This window comes from Trichosurus vulpecula, chromosome 6 (genome assembly GCF_011100635.1).
Source record: "Trichosurus vulpecula isolate mTriVul1 chromosome 6, mTriVul1.pri, whole genome shotgun sequence".
NCBI classification, from domain to species: Eukaryota; Metazoa; Chordata; class Mammalia; order Diprotodontia; family Phalangeridae; genus Trichosurus; species Trichosurus vulpecula.
In genome coordinates this window covers 36,902,768-36,922,945 of record NC_050578.1, presented here as the reverse complement: position 1 = coordinate 36,922,945, position 20,178 = coordinate 36,902,768, and positions in this window count along the sequence as shown.

The following is a 20,178-nucleotide window of genomic DNA, read 5'->3' as shown; positions in this document are numbered from 1 at the left end:
AGAAAAGGATTTATATGTGCTAAAATATTTATAGCAGCCCTATTCATGGTAGCAATGAACTGGAAATTGAGGGGATGCCCATCAATTGAAGAATGGCTGAATAAGCTTTGCATATGAATGTAATGGAATACTATTGTGCAATATGAAAGGATGAACAGGCACATTTTAGAAAAACCTAGAAAAACTTGTACAAATGGATGCAAAGTGAAATGACCAGAACCAGGACAACACTATACACATTATCAGCAACATCATGTGATGATTAATTATGAATGACACAACTTTTCTCAGAAACACAATGATTCAAGAAAAGTACAAAGGACTCAGGACGGAAAACCAGAACTTATGGACTCTGAATGCAGATAGAAGCATATTGTTTTTCATTTACTTTATTCTTCCACATTTTTTTCTTTACTTTTGGTCAGTCTCTTCTTTCAGAAATGTGATGACTATGGAAATACGTTTTACATGAAAACATTTATACAAACTACATCAAACTGCCTACCATTTTCAGAAGATGGGAGCCGAGGGAGGGAGAAAAATTTAGAACTCAAAATCTTGTAAAAATAAATGACAAGAATTTTCATGATATGTAATTGTGGGGAAAAGAATAAAATACTATTTAAAGCAATTTTTTAAAAATAACATTTCCTGTATTGTATACACTTTCCGTCTAAGTTGAAAATATACAGATTTTTGACACCTCGTTTTCCTTTTATCAAAAGCCTCACAAATATTCTCCTCTCCCCATTTACTAAGAAATTAGGGTTATCTATCCAGTCTAATGACTGTTCAGTACTTTCTTAAGAGATTCTTAGATTTTTTATAGCAACTTCACATACAAAAATCCATATACAAGATGTTAATGAGTTAGAAAAACACTACAGAGGCCTCCTGGGCTGATGATCAAGCTGATAGGGAGCAGAAAGCTTAATCACTTGCTCATTGAGAGGGCATTTTGTCGGTTGTGTAGAATGAGTAATGTCCATAATGACCACTTTACTAAGCATTTGAAATGTATTTTATTGTTGTTGTAAGTTGAAAGCAGGAAAGGCAATATCCTGTTCTGATTGATTACTTCACCTTAATTCATATATGCTTGTTATCTATAACATTTTTTCCCAGTTTCCAGAAAAGCATAAGTAGGATATTACTGAAAGTGCTCAAAAATTAAACCTAGACACTTTAGTTGATTAAAACATTGGTGGCAGGAAAGGGACAATATTTACAGAGTATACTCTATAAGAGCAAAATCTATGAAGTATTGTATATTGGACATATAGTCACTCCACTGCGCCTGTAGCTTTGAAAGGACCACCTTAACAGAGAATGTGATAACTAGTTTTAATATTTCTACCATCATGTCATCCCCTTACCAAAGAAACCTTCAGTGTCCCCCTATTTCTTACCATGTTAATATGAACCCTTCTGTCCTACCTTCTCAACCGCAATAATATCATCATATTTATCCACACTGTTTCCACCACTTCCCTGCTAGAGTCATACTCAAGGATGACTGTATGAGCATTCTCACTTTCACTACTTCATACTTTATTCCTTTTAAGTGGAACTCTCTAATTTATCTCACACCTATCCAGATGACATCCATCCTTCAAGTGCTTCCTTTGCCCTGAATCTTGCAATCTGTTCCAATCTATTCCAATTTCCTTTCTCTGGCTATTTTTTTTCTAGAACTTAGTCAAGAATAAATAATTCTTCAATTAGTTATCTGCTGGAGTCTATTATTCACAGTAATTTTATGTATAGTCTTTTCTCTATGTTTGAAGAGATCATAATCTCCTTGAGGGCAGAGACCATCATTGTCATTTCTGTGTCTTCTACAGGGTCTTATACATTTGTGAACACTTAAAAATAAGTACTGGAGAAAGCACGGAGGTGGAGCCAAGATGGCAGCTGGAAAGCGGGGACTTGCTTAAGCTCTTACACAAATCCCTCCAAACACTTGTAAAAAATGTCTCTGAACAAATTCTAGAACTGCAGAACCCACAAAATAGCAGAGGGAAGCTGGTCTCCAGCCCAGGATGGCCTGGATGGTTGCTGGGAGTGGAGTGCAGCCCAGCATGGGCTGCACCAGGATAGACCAGCATGGGAGTCAGTCCAGAGCATGCCTTAGGGCCATGAATCATGGAGCTGTGGCAGTTACCAGACTTCTCAACCCACAAACACCAAAGGCCATGGAGCAGGTTAGTGGGAAAACTTCTAGATCAGGTTAGAAAGTGGTTAGGCCCCAGCCCTGGGAGTGGCAGAGGTGGTGTGGCAATGGTGGCAGCAACAGCAGGAAGCTCCTGTGGCTGCTTTCAGAGCTTCAGTGTCAGCTTCTTCCTAAGTCCCTGGCTCACACATTGGGAGGAATCAAGCAGCAGACCAGAGTAGGAGTGCAGGGCTTGCTTTGCCCTACTTGGATCTGGGTGGTGGTCCTGGGTGGCAGTTCTTGGGGGAGTAGGAGTGCTGGTGTGGCAGAGCTTGCTGTGTAGAAGTAGCTCTGAAAACAGCAGTACAGCCCCTAAAGCTTGGGACAAAGCGCTCTCTACTCTACAAGCAGTCATACCCTGACAATAAGCTCAAAGGTCAAGTAGTTGGCTGGGAACATGGCCAGGTAGTGAAAAAGGATGCAGACTCAGACTCAGATTCAGACTCTAGAATCTTCTTTTGATGACAAAGAAGATCAAAACACACAGCCAGAAGAAGTCAACAAAGTCAAAAAGCCTACATAAAAAGCCTCCAAGAAAAATATGAATTTGTCTCAGACCATGGAAGAGCTCAAAAAGCATTTGGAAAAGCAAATTAGAGAAGTAGAGGAAAAATTGGGAAAAGAAATGAGAGAGATGTAAGAAAACCATGAAAAACAAGTCAATGTCTTGCTAAAAGAGACTTCAAAAATATTGAAGAAAATAACACCTTAAAAAATAGACTAACACAAATGGCAAAAGAGTTCCAAAAAAGCCAATGAGGAGAAGACTGCCTTGAAAGGCAGAATTAGCCAAATGGAAAAGGAGGTCCAAAAGACCAATGAAGAAAATACCATCTTAAAAATGAAATTGGAGCAAGTGGAAGCTAGTGACTTTATGACAAATTGACATATTACAAAACAAAACCAAAGGAATGAAAAAATGGAAGACAATGTGCAATATCTCATTGGAAAAACCACTGACCCCAAGAATAGATCCAGGAGAAATAATTTAAAAATTGTTGGACTACCTGAAAGCCATGATCAAAAATAAGTACTCAAGAGATATTTAGCCAAATATCCTCATGAAATATTAGAGTTGCCAATCATCTAGTCCAGCTTTGTCATATTACAAGTGAGGGAATTGTTAAAAACAAATAAACACCAAATTCTATGAATTCTAGCTTAAATCTCATATATTCATCCCTCCCGTGCACTCTCACTGCCCCATGTTATTTCAGACTTTGTTAACCTTTAGCAAGGACTATTACAATGACCACCTAATAATTCTCTGCCATATTAGTCATACTAGTGAAATGCACTTTTTATATCATTTCATTTTAACAACATGACCCATTAATGTTATAGTTATTATCACTCCCATTAGACAGATGAGGAAACTGAGAGCTAGTGAGGTTAAGGGAATTTTCCAGAGGAAGGAAGACTAAAGCCCAGGTCCTTCTAACTCCAAAACAAGTTCTTTAAGCACTAAATTATGCTGCCTCCTGATAAATCTGGTTTCAAATGCTATCTGTGTGATCCTGAAGAGGTTATTCAACCTATCCTCAGTCTCCAGTTCCTCATCTCTGAAATAAGGGTGTTAATCTATAGATCAGGAGTTGGCAAACTGTAGTGAGAGGGCCAAATCCAGTCACTGCCTGTTTCTGTAAGGGCTGTTAGCTAAGAATGCTTTTGACATTTCTAAATAAAATAAAATTTTATTTTAAAATGTAAAAATCATTGTTAGCTCAACATTATATGAAAACAGGCAGTCAGCTATGGCCCTTCCACCAATGTTTGCTGACCCTTGTTCTAAATGCCTATAAAAGTCTTTTCCCGTCCTAATTACTGAAAGCCTGTGATCTTCCAAAGAAGATTAATTTTATGGCAGGTGCTTTAATCTCTGCTTTTCAGGGTTTTGCTTTCAGTTTCCAAACCATATGGAAATATGGGCTATACCTATTTGGGCTCCAACTGGGGCCACTTGCAAAACATTTCCATAAATCTTGAACTGTGATACAGAAATAATAGCCTTCATTGAATAACCTGAATGACCATAACTACTCCTTTGTCTGCCATACCATAGCTGTTAAAACGATGTTCAAGTCACTAACAAATTCTATGAAATATCAATTACTAAAGGGAAATTTGAAATATATTTCTTCAGTGAAGCTATGAAGTTGGCCCAGTTCAACCATATGTGCATGAGAAGAATAAATCCCCCAAAGGAGATGTATCCAATATTATGACTTAAGATATGTACATAACTGGAACTAATAATATATTAATGGTATTTTTTTTGCCTTGGCTTCTATGATATGCTGAATCTGTGTGCTATCGAAGTTGGAAAAAGATATGCTTGGTCTAGTTTTGATAGACCTCTCTCTTTCTTAATGTTTTTCTTTCTCCTTTTCATTACATTTTTCTCAAATGAGATATTTCTAAAGTGCTGAGTGTACTTTACAAAACTTGGCACATAGTAGGTGCTTAAAGAATGCTTGTCCCTTTCTTTCTTGTGCTAATAGATTGATGGCTATTGGCATATTACTGGGGATTCTCTTACATAAGACAATGAGGCAGCCCTATCAGACACTGTATCCAGGAGAGATTTGAGTAAATCATAAAATTTGGGAGCTTTAAGTGGTGCCACTGAATTAGAGATGAGTTATGAAACTAAGATACAGAGGTGACATAGTAGCCTGGGAAGAAAATTTATAAACCCAGCCCTTTCATATGCTAGTTGTGCGGCTTTTTTTAAAATGGCACCTTCTTAACCTTTTTAAAATGGCATAGTGAGAGCTTCTTGATATCAAGAACAACTAAATCTTCAATGACTCATTTGTTCTCCTCTTGTTCTGTATTCTAAACCCTCTGCAGACTGCACTTTTACTTTGGTCATGTTTCATGTTTAACTTTGATCATTCAACTGAAACTAGCCTCAGCAAAGTTATCATTAATTTTTTTAATTGATGAATCTGATGGCCTTTTGTTCATCTTCATCCTTCTGACCGTATTGATAACCTTCTCCTGAATGCTCTCTTCTTTCTATGTTTTCAATTACACTGTTCTTTCCAAGTTCTCCTCCTTTCCTAGTTCTCCTAGTTCTCCTCCTTTCTCAGATCATTTCTTCTCATCTCCTTTGCAGTTTCTTCATCCATGTTGCATGAATTTACATCAACTGTTCTGTAAGGCTCTGTCTCTTTGTCTCTTTTTTATTCTATACTGTCTTACTTGGTGATATATTTGTTGTCAATAGCATCATTTATTCTCTCCATGAAAATGATTACCAACTCTACAAGTTTAGCCCTAGTTTCTCTCCCGTGTAGTTACTTCATACTTTATGTCCCATACATATCTCAAGTTAGCATATCTAAAATATTCTTTCCTCCCAAATCCTTTCATCTTCTGAAATCCTGAATACTATCTAGGACTCCAGCTTCCTCCCAGTCACCCAGACTCTCTATAATTTTTGACTCCTTACTCTAATCCCACATGGTCAGTCTGTTACCAAATCTTCTTTCCATTAATATATCCACCACTCTGGATCAGACTCACATCATCTCATCTGGATTGTCCTTCTACCTTGTCTCTCAGCCTCAAGTCTCTTCCCACTTCAATCTATCCTCCATTTAGGTGCCAAATGATTTTTTTGTATAATGTAGCTCTGACCAGGTCTGCTCCCCCATTCAGTAAACTTCCTGTTATTGCCCAGATGAAGTACAAATTCCTGTATTTAGATTTAAATTATTTCATAACTTGGCTCCTTCCTACCTTTCTAGTCTTCATACACTTAACTACCATATATAAAGACCCAGCTATTTTCTGTTCCCCAAATATAATACTTTGTGTGCCATCTCTGTGCTTGTCCCTCATGCCTAGAATGCTCTGACCTCTCACCTGTGGCATTTAACTTCCCTGTCCTCTTTTTGACTTAGGTCAAATCATACCATTTATAGGAAACTTATCAGTACCCATAAATACCAGTGCCTTCCCCATGAAGTTATACCCCACTTACTCTGTATATTTTGAATGTCCTTAGTTACTTATATGCTATTTCCTCTCATTATAATTTGAACTCTTTGAGGGCAGAGAAAAATAATTGCCCCAGCACTTAGCGCAACACCTGGCATATAGTAAGAGCTTAATAAATGCTTGCTGACTAAGCTGTTATAAAATTCCTTAAATTATTTGTGTGTGCTCTTATTTCAGTAATTACCCTTTTGAAAAAGATAAAAGGACATTTAAATATAAGAACTGAGGATGAACATAAGTTAGATATAGATTAACAGTGGTTGTATTGTTGCCTTTGTCAAAGGAAAATATGGCAATGTGATTGTTTTTCATAATGAAAACCTCAAATTACATGGTTTAGAGTTCATTTTTTCTAGTTTTTAAGACGCCATGGGGTATAGGCATTTTATCCATTGGGTCATTATTTTAATAAGTGTGAAAGAGTCACTTGTGAAACATGGAAACTATCCAAACTTAATTACTGGTAGCTACCTGGGAAATCTGAGTTGGTTGCCTTGAGAGATTGACTTCCTTAACTCATTCTTTTTTTATACACATTTTTTATTGATGCTTTTTTTTCTGGGGGGGAGGGGAAGGCAGGGCAATTGGGGTTAAATGACTTGCCCAAGGTCACACAGCTAGTAGGTGTGTCAAGTGTCTGAGGTCAGATTTGAACTCAGGTCCTCCTGACTCCAGAGCCAGTGTTCTACTCACTGCACCACCTAGCTGCCCCACCTTGACTCATTCTTTAAAGCTCAAATGCTGTCATCACAATGAAGCCTTCCCTGATCAATTGAGATAACTATATGAAAAGTACCTTGACAACCTTATAGATATATTTTTTGGCAACAAGATAAATATATGACCCAGTGAATAAAATACTTCTTCCAGATCTCCTCCCACAATATCACAGAAATACACACACACACACACACACAAACAAATACACATATTTGGAAGAGGGTGGATTAACTTTGTATGGAAATATTTTTCTGCCCTAGATCACCAAGAATGACAAAAAATATTGACATTCTATTGATATCAGCTAGGTGACACAGTGTACTGCACCTGAACTCAGGAAGTTCAAATTAGAACTTAGATACTTACTAGATATGTGGTCTTGGCAAGTCATTTTACCTTTGCTTAACTTTCTTCAAATGTATGATGAAGATAACAATACAACCTATCTTCTAGGGCTACTGTAAAAATCAAATGAAATAATACCTGTAAAGCATTCAACACATTGTCTGACACATTTACCACATAAATGCTATACAATTTAATAGTAGTAGTAACAGCAGAGATGGCAATTCTTCTCCCTAAGTATTAGGATACATTTTGGGATATAATCTGCATATTGTTGCTGCTAATATGTTGAAACTATGTATTTGCCCAAGTGGTTCTGAAAATCAGATGTAAACATTTTTTTTGAAAATCCTTTAATGTTTCTCATAAAACATGAATGAGTTCTGGATTAGGATTTATCTTTCTAACCCTAAAAATGAATCCTAATTCCATTCTGCAAGGAAAGCACTTGGGTTTCTTTCACAAACTTTGTTTCATCTTGGAGAATCCTCCCGGATTCAAATGCCACTTTATATGCTTACCAGCTGTGGCACTTACCTCTCTGAAATTCGGTTTCTTCATCTGTGAAATAAGGATGATAATCATAACTCCTTTGCTATGAGGATGAATTATGACAAAGTACATTAAGCCCTTTGCAAACGTTAAGGTTCTATGTGAACATGAGCAACATTTTTGCGCATTATATGCATTGTGGCCTTATCTCCTTTGGAATAAGAAAAATTCAATGCAGTATCCTTCTGGCTTCTTAGGAACTATCATTATATTGAGCCCCTATTAAGTAGTGCCTCACTGAATGAGTGAAAGGATTCTTTCCTTAGATTCCCTCCCACTACAGCATGTCTATTAAGTTTTTATTCACTCCTTGAAGCTGGACTCAGATGCCATTTTCTCCATCAAGCCTTCCGCTGATCAATTGAGCTAATGTATAAAATGCATCTTGTACATTTTAAAGGGCTATATAAATGAGTTATTATTAGAAATACCTAAGTGGTGCGGTAGATAGCATTAGAGGTGGTCAGGAAGACCTGAGTTCAAATTTACCATCAGGCACATGATAGCTGTGTTACCCTGGTCACTTAACTTCTGCCTACCTCAATTTCTTCATCAGTATAATAAGAATGATAGTAGGATTTATTTCTCAAAGTTGAGCATAACAGGCGATTATATTTTAAAGCGCATTCTAAAGCATTACACAAATGCTAGCTCTCTATCATCATTGTTGTTTTTATTTTTGTTATTATCATTATTACTATTGCTACGAATTCATAAATTTAGGGAACTCAGTGAACTCCTTCTACCCAAGTCAATTAGTAACTGCTTTAGAATTTATAGTCTTGAATGTCATTTAGAAGCTTATTGGTAACTTTAGAGAAGTCAGTTTCAGCTGAAACAGGATGTGAGGAGCCAGGCTATAGAAGATAGAGAGTACAAGGAGAAGTTGAGGCAGAGAGTGAAATTGATCTGATTCATAGTGTGATGGCTAGAAGGGAAAGTAAGACCTTGTGATATCAAATCAGATACTGCATATAATGTGCTTTCTAAACAAAAAAACACACTATATCTCTTAGCTATTACTACTGCAGGCATTGATTTTTAATAACAATGATAGCTCCTCTCTTATTGGAAAAAAATTATTTCAGTTGCAAAATGGTTCCCTTAAATCAGCTCCATGAAGCCTCTAGTGAGGACTCAGTATGCCTATTTACAAGATTTGGAAAATGATATGCATTGAATATGATTTGCATAGTTAATACAACTAATGTGCAAAGGGGCTAGGATTATATGTTCTCTCTCTTTTGTGTTGCTCTTTACCTTATTTTCAAAGTTCATCTGTATTATTGCCACCACTTCAAGTCCCTCAATTTTATTATGCATTTAATTCTTCCCTGGATATATAGCAGATGTTTGATTGGAATGTCTTGTTATATTATCAACATACATAACAAAAAGAATTCCCAGTGAAAGGCAAAAACATCAAGCCATCAACAGAGAAGTGAAATGGAATGAAAGGGGGAAAGAAAGACTGAGGAAGAGAGAGTGTCCTATCAATACCAAGCCAGGCATATATTTTTTCAGGTTTTAGTACCATAGAGAGACTATCAATGACTCCAAGCAGGAAAACCACAACTTACATATTATTAGTGTCACCAATGTGTACAGTTCATGATATATGATCAGATACTTCTCCATTGGGAGATTCATGGCCCTCATGACTTTATAGGAATAACTTAGTGGCTTTGTACAAGGGATACAAATAATTCTCTTTTCCTCTCTCCAAGATACATATTTTAGAAATCCCCTTATAAACTGATATTTCATCTAACATATTAGTGTATCAGGTATCATTTGAGCTCCAATGGCATGATTGTCAAAGGAACAGCTATAGTCATTCAATGAAGACCAATATATCTATAATGAAATTTAAGACTTATGGAAATATTCTGCAACTGGCCCCAAATAGTTAAAGCCCTAATACATATGGTCATCCATATGGTTTATGAGCTGAAAAGGAAACACTTGAAAAGCAAAGATTAACACACATGCCATAAAATTAAGCTTCTCTGGAATGTTACAGTATTTCAGCAATTAAGGTGGTAAGAGGCTTTAATAGACTAATACCCCATTTCACAGGTGAGGAATGTGAGGTTAGGGATAGCCTAAGTTACTTCTCCAAAATCACACACTTAGTAAATAGCTGAGTCTGGACATAAAACCAAACCAATCAAGAGGCAATATAGCATTGTAAAAGGCTACTAGATTTGGAGTCAGCAGGACCTGGGTTTGAATCCTGCTTCTGATATTAGCTATCTGACTGAGCAAGTCATTTTTACTCTCCTATGCCAGTTTTCTCATCCACTCAAAGAGTTAATAATTATAAACCTTACAAAGGGTTGTAGTGTGGCTATTTTGAAATGATGCATTAAAACTGCCTTGCAAGCCTTAAAGTAGCATGGAAATGATAATTGCTATTATTATAACTATTATTTTCTGACCTCATATCCAGGGCTTGGTCCTCTCTACCGTATTGTGCATCATACTCCATCCATGTATGTTTTTATTTAATCTGGGTAAAAGAGATTCCAGAATTAAATACCTATAAATTATTTTCTTGAACACTAAATATACCTTGCTACTTTTGAAGCAAGGGAAAATGAATTGTTGGAAGAAATGTTAAGCAATGAATGTAAAACATGAGATTGATTCAAAGATTCTGTATATCCATTAGGTATAATTCATAGAATGATTGAATTATATATTTAAACCTCATAAAATCCCATCCACACATTTTGCAGATAATGAAATTGAGGTCCAGAGAAGTCATAAAAGCAATAAACTTTGGTCAGAATTTGAACTGAGAACGTTTTACTCTGAATGTGACTCACTTAGCATTCTTCCACACTGGATCCCCAATTTGCTTGTGGTATTAACTTTTTAGAGCGCTTCAGCTTTACAAAGAATTTCCTTACATTGGAGAACAATAGAAATATCACTGGCTAAGAATAATGCAATAGTTTAATAGAAGTCATTTTCACTTTTTGGTGTCTGAATGAAGATAAATTCCAATTTCTTTTTTATTACTTAAACTGGAATATCCCTTTAAGTATTGGCACTTTAAAAATGTGAGGTAGCTACCTCACAATTTTAAATGTAAGGGTCCTACTATAAAATATTTTACCAATTTTTTTAAGGTTGGTAATAAAGGGCTGAACATTTCAAAACATCCAGCAAGTTCAGCTTTATACTTCAAAATCTATAAACTTGTACATGAGTGATTCATAAAATCTTCTTCAAAGAAATTAAGAACTAAAATCCTAAATGATCTATTTTGACCTTCACTCACATAGTTTCCTGAAGCATAAAGAAATGCTTTTCAGTAGAGTAGTTAGTGTGCTTTTGCTTTTTTCTTCCCTCCTTAATTCTGCCATTTCTTTTTTGCTTCCTTTCCCTCTCTCTCCATTGAGCTCTAATTAGCATCTTGACCCATGTCTTAATCGACCATTAGCTAAATTATCCTGTGGCATGTCATTGTGAAACTATAACTTCATACTCAGAAACATATTCCTCTCTGTTTCTCTCTGACTCTCTCTGTCTCTCTCTCTCTCTCTCTCTCTCTCTCTCTCTCTCTCTCTCTCTGTCTCTCTCTTTGTCTCTCTCTCTCTCTCCTCCCCCACCCCTCTGTGCATGTGTATGTTCTTGCCATCACCTTTTAGCCACTCCTAACATCACATTTTAGCATCTTTCTATAAAAGGTTTTGATGTGTATTTGGGTCTAACTACGTATTGTTAAAGGGTGACCTTTTGATTTGATTGCTTGGCTGACTTCAGTGCTAATAAGCTGAAGGATGAGATGTCTAATGAATTTGGTGTGTAGAAATAATGATAGTTGTCTTATTTAGAATTCTACAGACACAGCTTTGCCAAGTCTGTTAAGAAGGTTGTGGAACCAAACCACAGCTTAGAGTGGGAAGTTTTATTGATTACATAGAGACAGGGCACATTTTAATCATTTTTACAGCATTGTACTGCCTGAGGTACTAAAATCCATTAAACAGGGATTATAAACTTTGTTTTAAACTAGATTCTAAATTGTTTCTTGATGTACAGTCAACAGTAAGTGTGTAAGATCAATCACGGTTACTAAAGGATATTAAAATCAACTTGTTTAATTTTAATTGCTCATCTGACCCTCTGTGAAGCAGCTATTCATAGAGTTCAATGACTTTTTACCCATATACAGGTTTCATTCCAATTTGTGTGGAAAACTTTTTTTTTCTCTCTGACCACAAGTTGCTTTTATTCTTTACTGTTCTGTTTTTTCTTCCCCCTACCAACCTCAAAAACAAGTTACTAACTAGTGAAGATAGATTCTTCTTTATGGACTTTCTCACTTATTAGGATACTCTAATACCAATATGATTTCAAAATTAAATTGTCTGAAGCATCACCTGATGTTTCAAGTCCTTCTGATACATACTGGCTTTGTGATCTTGGGCAAGTCACTTAAATGTTCAATGTTCTAGTGAACTGTCTAAGACTATAGTTGCTGAGAAGGACACATGTCTAATCCCTATCACCTCTGATATAAAGTTTAAAATTTACATTATTTTTACTGTGACATCTTTCTTCTGTAGTCTTAGAGTTGGCAATTGTGTACTATTAAAAACTTTAAATCCCTTTTTTTTAACACAACAACCTTTTGAGGTATATTAAACAGGCATTATTATCTCTATTTTACTAATAAGAAAACTAAATCTGGAAAAATCAAATTAAAGTGACTTGCATCAGGTCACAGAGCTAGTTAAAGAAACAGTAAATGATGCTCAAATATTGGTCTACTGATCTTAAGTTCAAAATACCTTTTTTTCTTAATAACCCATACTATTCATTAAGTACCTCTGATGCATGATACTTGGGTGACCCTGGGAAAGCCATTTAGACTCCTAGGTTTCTAGATAGATCATTAAGTCTCTCAGTTGCAGAAAAAGTGCCAATATACATGTGTAGAAGGAGCTACCTCAGCAGGAAGTTCCCTATAACATTGAAAATTGCAGATCCAACAACTATCCCTAATAACTAACTAGCTACTTAATTGGCTCATTCATTCATTGAATACATAGTTATTAAGAACTCACTGTCCTAGGCACTTGTAAAAGATAAATTATCCTTGACCTCAGGGATCTTTGATTCTCTTAGGGCCATTACTACTGTCTCTTCCCTGGAGACAATCTGGGCTTCAATAGGTCAACTTTGACCTTATCTTGCTTTGTTCCATTCCTCCACTGGGCTTCTTGGACCTATCCAGCTATGTCACTGCTACCATACTTCACCCATCCTCCAATCCCAGTTCAGTTGGCTCCCCCATAAGAATGAGAGCTCCTGGTAGAGGAGGAAAGACGGCCAATTAGAGGCAGCAAACCAGCTGAACTCTCTTAATATTCTCCTCCAAATAACTTTTAAAAACAGCCAACAAAAGGTCATGAAACATTTTATCCAGCCTAAGATGACTCAGGAAGTCAGCTGGAGAAGTCTAGTATTAGCAAGGCAATAATCACAATAGAGATGAATAATTGTCAAAATCCTATTTGGTTCTGTATCACAAAACATAAGAGACTTTCCACATAGAAGATAGAAGAAGTAAACCATTTACTCAGACACCAGAGGACCAGATCCCAAAACCAATGAGCCCAATCCATCACAGCAGAGAAGAATTCAATAAACAATATCACAGCAGAGAACCACTCCATCCCAAAGCCATGTGCCCCTGTGTTGGGGCCTTGCCACCAACAAACTCACAGGCAGCACATCTGCTCTTTCCCTCAGCAGCTGGATGGGCACCAGCCTGGAATGCATGTAGAGAGAGTACCAATGATGACTGCAACAGCAGCAGCACTTTTGGGTGCTCTCAGCCCAGACACAGGGAGGGAATGAGAAAACTCCTCAGAAAGAGATTACAGAGAACCCTTTGCTGGTGGTGGATATAGCTGCCACTCACTGGCAATTCTATTGCCTATACATATTTCTGAGTTGTAGTTCCAGGGCAGAGAGGATGCTGGAGATCAGTCACATGGGAGCAAGGGCTCTGGTTTCAATTACAAGGAAAAGAGAAGTGCTAGCACTTGGGGGTGCAAGGGGCAAGGGTTTCACATGAAAGAGGTGCACAAGGAAGAGCTTTTACAATGAAAGGGAAAATGGGGGAGTAGTGAGCAATGCTTGTACCTCCCTCTCATCAGAATTTGTTCAAAGAGGGAAGTATACACACACACACATATACACACACTCAGTTGTGTATAGAAATCTGTCTTATCCAACTGGGAAACAGGAGTGGAAAGAGAAAAAAGAAAGGGAAGGGAAAATCATAAAAGGGGTGCAGATTAAGGGAGGCTGTGATTAGAAACAAAACAGACTTTTGAGGATGTATAGGATAAGAAGGGAAAAAAAAGAAACAAAAGAAAATAGGATGGTGGGAAATACATAGTAATGATACCTGTGAATGTGAATCAAATGAACTCACCCATAAAATGGCAGCAGATAGCAGAATGGATTTGGAAAAAAGAATCCAACAATATGCTGTATACAAGAGAAACATTTGAAACAGAAAGATACACAAATAAGGGGTAAAATAAATGGATGGCACATAATCTAATATGCTTCAGCTGAAGTTAAAAAAAGAAAGGCCAGAGTAGCAATCATAATCTCAGACAAAGCAAAAGCAAAAATGACCTAATTAAAAGAGAAAATGAGGGAAACTGCATTGTGTTAAAAGATAACATAGACAAATAAGTAATATTAATTTTTTTACAAGTTTCTCTGTTGACTCAAAGAGGGAATAACATGCAAACTTAGTTGGGTGCAGAAATGTATCTTACCATAAAGGAAAATATAAAGACAAAGGGATAAGAGAAGGGAGTGGGGCCAGCAGAAGGGAGAGCAGATAGGGGTAGGTAAAAAAGTCAGAAGCAAAACATTTTTGATGGACAGGGTGGAAGGAGAGAGAGAGTGTAGTATAAAAAAGGGGAAAGTAGTATGGAGGGAAACATATAGTTGCTAATCATTACTGTGAAAAAAATTACAAGTTCCTCTAATAAAAACAACATTTTTCAAATATATTGGAAACAGACAATTTAGAGAAATAAGAGGCATTCTTCAATTGATAAATGGTCAAAGGGTATGAACAGGCAGTTTGCAGACAAAGCAATCAAAGTTGTCTATAGTCATATAAAAATGCTCTAAATCACTATTAATTAGAGAAATGCAAATTAAAGCAACTCTGAGCTACTGCCACACACCTATCAGATAGGTAACATGGAAAAATTAAAACAGTAAGACCCTGTTGGTGAAATTATATACTGATTCAACCATTCTGTAGAGCAATTTGGAACTATCCCCAAAGCGGCATACATCCATGCATACCATTTGTTGAAGCAATACCACTACTAGGTCTCTATTCCAAAGAGATAAAAAAAGGAAAAGGACCTACATGCACAAAAAAAGTTATAGTATCTCCTTTAGTGGCAGCAAAAAATTGGAAATTAAGGGGATGTCCATTAATTGGAGAATGGCTGAACAAGTTTTTGCATCTGATTGTGATGGAATACTATTGTACTATAAGGAATGACAAGCAGGGTGCTCTCAAGAAAAAAAAACTGGAAAGACTTACATATACTGATTCAAAGTGAAATGAGCAGAACCAGGAGAACATAGTGCAAGACAAAAGCAATATTTTATGATGTTCTGTTGTGAATAACTCAATGATCCAATACATTTCTGAAAGACTTATGGTGAAAGGTGCTATCCATCTCTAAAGAAAGAAAGGTGGATCCTAAATGCAGACCTAAAATATGTTTTCTTTACTTTCTTTTTTCCTGGCTTTCTTTTTGTCTGTATTTTCTTTCACAGAAAGACTTACGTAGAGATGTTTTGTATGACTTTATGTGTAAAACCTATGTCAAATTGCTTGTTTTCTCAATGGGGGGGCAGTGGGCTGGGGCAACAGGGAGATAATTTGGAACTCAAAATTTGAAAAAAAAAGAATGGTAAAATTATTTTAACATACAATTAGGAAAAATAAAATATTAAATTCAAAAAACCAAGGTTCTATGATAAAACCCTCATTTCTCAAATACATAACAAGTACAGAACTGAGTTCAATTTATAAAAAATAAAAGCCATTCCTCAATTGATAAATTATCAAAGGAAATAAACAGGTAGTTTTCAAAAGAATAAATCAAAGCTATCTATAGTCATATGAAAATGCTATAAATGACTATTGATTATAGAAATGGGAATTAAAACAACTCTGAGGTAACAAACATCTATCAAAAATGACAAATGTTAGAGGAGATGAGGGAAAATATGTATATTAATAAGCTGTGGAGTAGCGAACTGGTCCAACCATTCTGGAGAACAATCTTGAAGTACCTTCTAAGAGCTATAAAGCTGTGTATGACCTTTGACCCCAAAATATCACTACTAGATCTGTACCCCAAAGTGATCAAAGAAAAAGGGGGAAAAGACCTATATGTACAAAAAATATTTTTAGCAGCTCTTTTTGTAGTGCCAAAATATTACAAATTGAGGGGATGCTTGTCAGTTGGGGAATGACTAAACAAGTTATGGCATATGGTTGTGATGGAATACTATTACACCATAAGAAATGACAAGGAGTATGGTTTCAGAACAATATGGCAAGTTTTCTATGAACGGATGTAAAGTTAAGAGAAAAGAACTAGGATATTACTATGTACAGTAGCAGCAATGTTATAATGATGATTGTATGTGAAAGAGTTGGCTACTCTGATCAATATAATGATCCAAGACAATTCCAAAAGACTCATGATTAAAAATGCTATCTACCTCCAGAGAAAGAACTGATGAACTCTGAGTTCAAATTGAAGTACAATTTTCTCACTTTGCAAAAATTCCCTTGCTTTTTTTAAATATAGTATTATAGAAATATGTCTTATGTGATTTCACATGTATAATTGCTATCATATTGCTTGCCTTCTCAGTGGGTAGGGGAAGGCCTAGAAAGGAGGGATAGATTTGGAACTCACAATTTAGAAAGAAAAGATTGTTAAAAATAAATCAATTACAAATTTTTAGAATGTCAACTAACAGTTTTAAAAAATAAAAATTCATAAAGCTTAAAAAAAAGAATGAGAGTGCCTTGATAGTAGGGATTTTTTTAGTTTTCTTTTTATATCCCCAGTGTTTAGTATAGTGCTTTGCATATAATAATCATTTAATAATCACTTTATTCACTCATTCATTTATCTTGCTTATTTTTATTTTTATTTCCAGTGCTTAACACAGTGTCAGACACAGCAGGTGCTTAATATTTTATCTATCTATCCATCTATGGTTCTCTCTGAGGATCAGATATGAAAATAGGAAACTTTTATATTTATAATATAATTATATATTATACATTTAGAATATATAATTATATTTGGTATATAAAATTATATTTTACATATACTTAATATATATAATTATATTTAATCTATATTATTGTTTATAATTCTATTTAGTATATACACTTATGTTTATAACTATAATAGATATATAATTATAAATACTATATAATTAATATATAAATTAATTTAATCTACTGTAACACACAATTACTAAATGCTATTATAAAATATGAGATATTATGTTACATATAACAGACACAAAGATAAAAAGTATGTAAGTACTTGACTATAAGGAAAGTAGATTCTACTCACATCCTAAACATGATATCATAAATTCATTGGAAAGCTACCAATGAAGAGCTACTGAAAGTGGTAATGAAAGTGACAACTTTGGTAAGGATCATGGAACACTTCAAGATGGAGGTGGCATTTTGGTTATGTTGTTAACAGAGAAGTAAAGGAAAGAAGAAGAAGAAAGACATTACAAACCTGTTGTCTCGATGTTATAATAAAATACTCACTAGTGATCCTAATAGAATCTGGGGCAGATTTAATATATCGATGTGAATATAATGAAGAAAATATAGTTTATATTGCTAGCTAGTACCTCTTCAGAAATATGGTCTCCTCATAAAATTGTAATGCTTTGTACTCTGGCAGATCAAGTAATCTTAATGTTTGGTCATAATTTTAGTGTATTCTATATTATTAGGATATACTATCGTGCACTGACATTTATAAAGTTAAAGGTTTCACATCAACTTCTTATTTGCTAACCAGTATGCATGATTGTATATACTGGTCTGTGAAAACTACATTCATTTCTGCAGGGGAAGGAAAGGAGAAGAGAATACGCATTTATGTAATAACTACTACTATGTGTCAGGTGCTTTGCTAAGTACTTTTACAAATAAGTACAAATATTGATGAAAGATATCAATTAATATGCAAATGAGAACTTACCCCAATGCAAGGTAAAGCTCATTTCAGTATGCTTGAAAAATGAAGTTAATTTTTAAATATTTCTATCAAATTTACAATCAATCAACTTTTTTAAAAAGTTAATATTTAACTATGGATCCTGAATCAGAAAATCTGGTGTAGCATGCCAACTGCAACTCACTTGTTGTTTAAATTATTTGGTCTCCCCAAGCCTTATTTTTGTGATGTGTAAAATGGAGATGATGGTGATGGTTATGGTGATGATAATGATGGTGGTGGTGGTGGTGATAATGATGATAGCTAGCATTTGTATAATGCTTTAAGGTTTGCAAAGCACTTTACAAATTTTATCCTCACAGCAATCCTGGTAAATAAAAGCTATTGTTATCCCTATTATTTTTTGTTCCGTCATTTTCAGTTAAGTCTGTTTGTGACCTCATTTAGGGTTGTCTTGACAAAGATATCAGAGTGGTTTACCATTTCCTTCTCAAGTTCATTTTAAAGATGAAGAAACTGAGACAAACAGGGCTAAGTAAACTTGTCCAGGGTTACACAGATGATAAGTATCTGAGGTCAGATTTGAGCTCAGGAAGCTGAATCTTCCTGACTCCAGGCCCAGCACTCTATCAACTAAGCTGCCTAGTTGCCCTATCATTTACAGAGGAACTGAGGCACACAATTCAATTCAATACACATTTACTAAGCACCTACTATGTTCCAGGAACGATAATATGTACTAGGATACAAATAAGAAAAAAAGAAAAGACAATCTCTGCTCTTGAGAGGCATATAATCCAATGGGGAAAGACAACACATGGAAAGGAAACTCGAAAAGATGGGATCCAGGGGGTACTCTGTGTAGGGGCATTATATTCTGTATAGGGGCTATAGATGGAAAGTGGAGAATGATCTCAGAAGTCCAGATCCCAGAGTTTAGTGGTTCACTGTCCAATCCTCCAATCAAAGGAAGAGGATGCTGAGGGAATTAAGAAGGTATAATCCCAAGGGTGGAGAACCTGGGGCCTTAAAGCCACATGTGGCCCTCTAGGTCCTCAAGTGTGGCCTTTTGACTGAGTCCAAGTTTTACAGAACAAATCCTTTTATTAATGGGATTGGTTGTATGAAGTTTGGATTCAGTCAAAGGCAGTGATGGGATTCAGCCGGTTTGAACCAGTTTGACAGAACTGGTACCTAATTTTAGGTTGAGTTCAGCTAACCAGTTTTTAGCAGGGGCAGAGCCTGCACCTGCCACATCAGTGGTAGCAGCGGCACCTCAGCTCAGTGTCTTGGAGAACTGGTTGTCATTTTATTTGAATCCCACCATTGGGCAAAGGGTTGCACTTGAGGAGCTAGAAGGCCTGAAGCCACAGGTTCCCCACCCCTGGGAGAGTATCCAAAGCCGAAGAGCACGATGAAGAGACTGTAGGCGATCAGCTTATCTTAGATAGAGTGTCATGCTCCACAGGGTTCAAACCAATCAGAGATAAAGATGTAAAGTGTGCTGTTGATGTTCAGTATTTTTAGTCATCTCGAACTCTTTATGATCCCATTTGGGATTTTTTTGGCAAAGATAATGGAGTGGTTTGCCATTTCCTTCTCTTGCTCATTTTACAGATGAAGAAACTGAGGCAATTAGGATTAAGTGACTTGCCTGCAGCCACATAAATAATAAGTGTCTGAGACCAGATTTTCACTCAAGAAGAGGAGTCTTCCTTACTCCAAAATGCACCACCTAGCTGTCCCTGAGAGAACAAGACAGCTAAAGGAATTTGCTTAGGGTATACAAGCTAGTGTCTGAGGTTGAATTTGATCTTACCGCCCTCTATTCCAACTTTCTATTGATTGTGTCACCTAGCTATAAGATGATATGTGATTATCTACCTAATAGAAGTTATACTAAGAAAATCACAGGTATAATTCCTATTCCTATGATGATTATTAGTCCATTAAAAAAGTTAAGGGTGGGAGGAATAATTCTGACAAAGCAGAATGGGAAGAAAAACACAGGCAGGCAAGTGGGAAAAAATGTGGCAT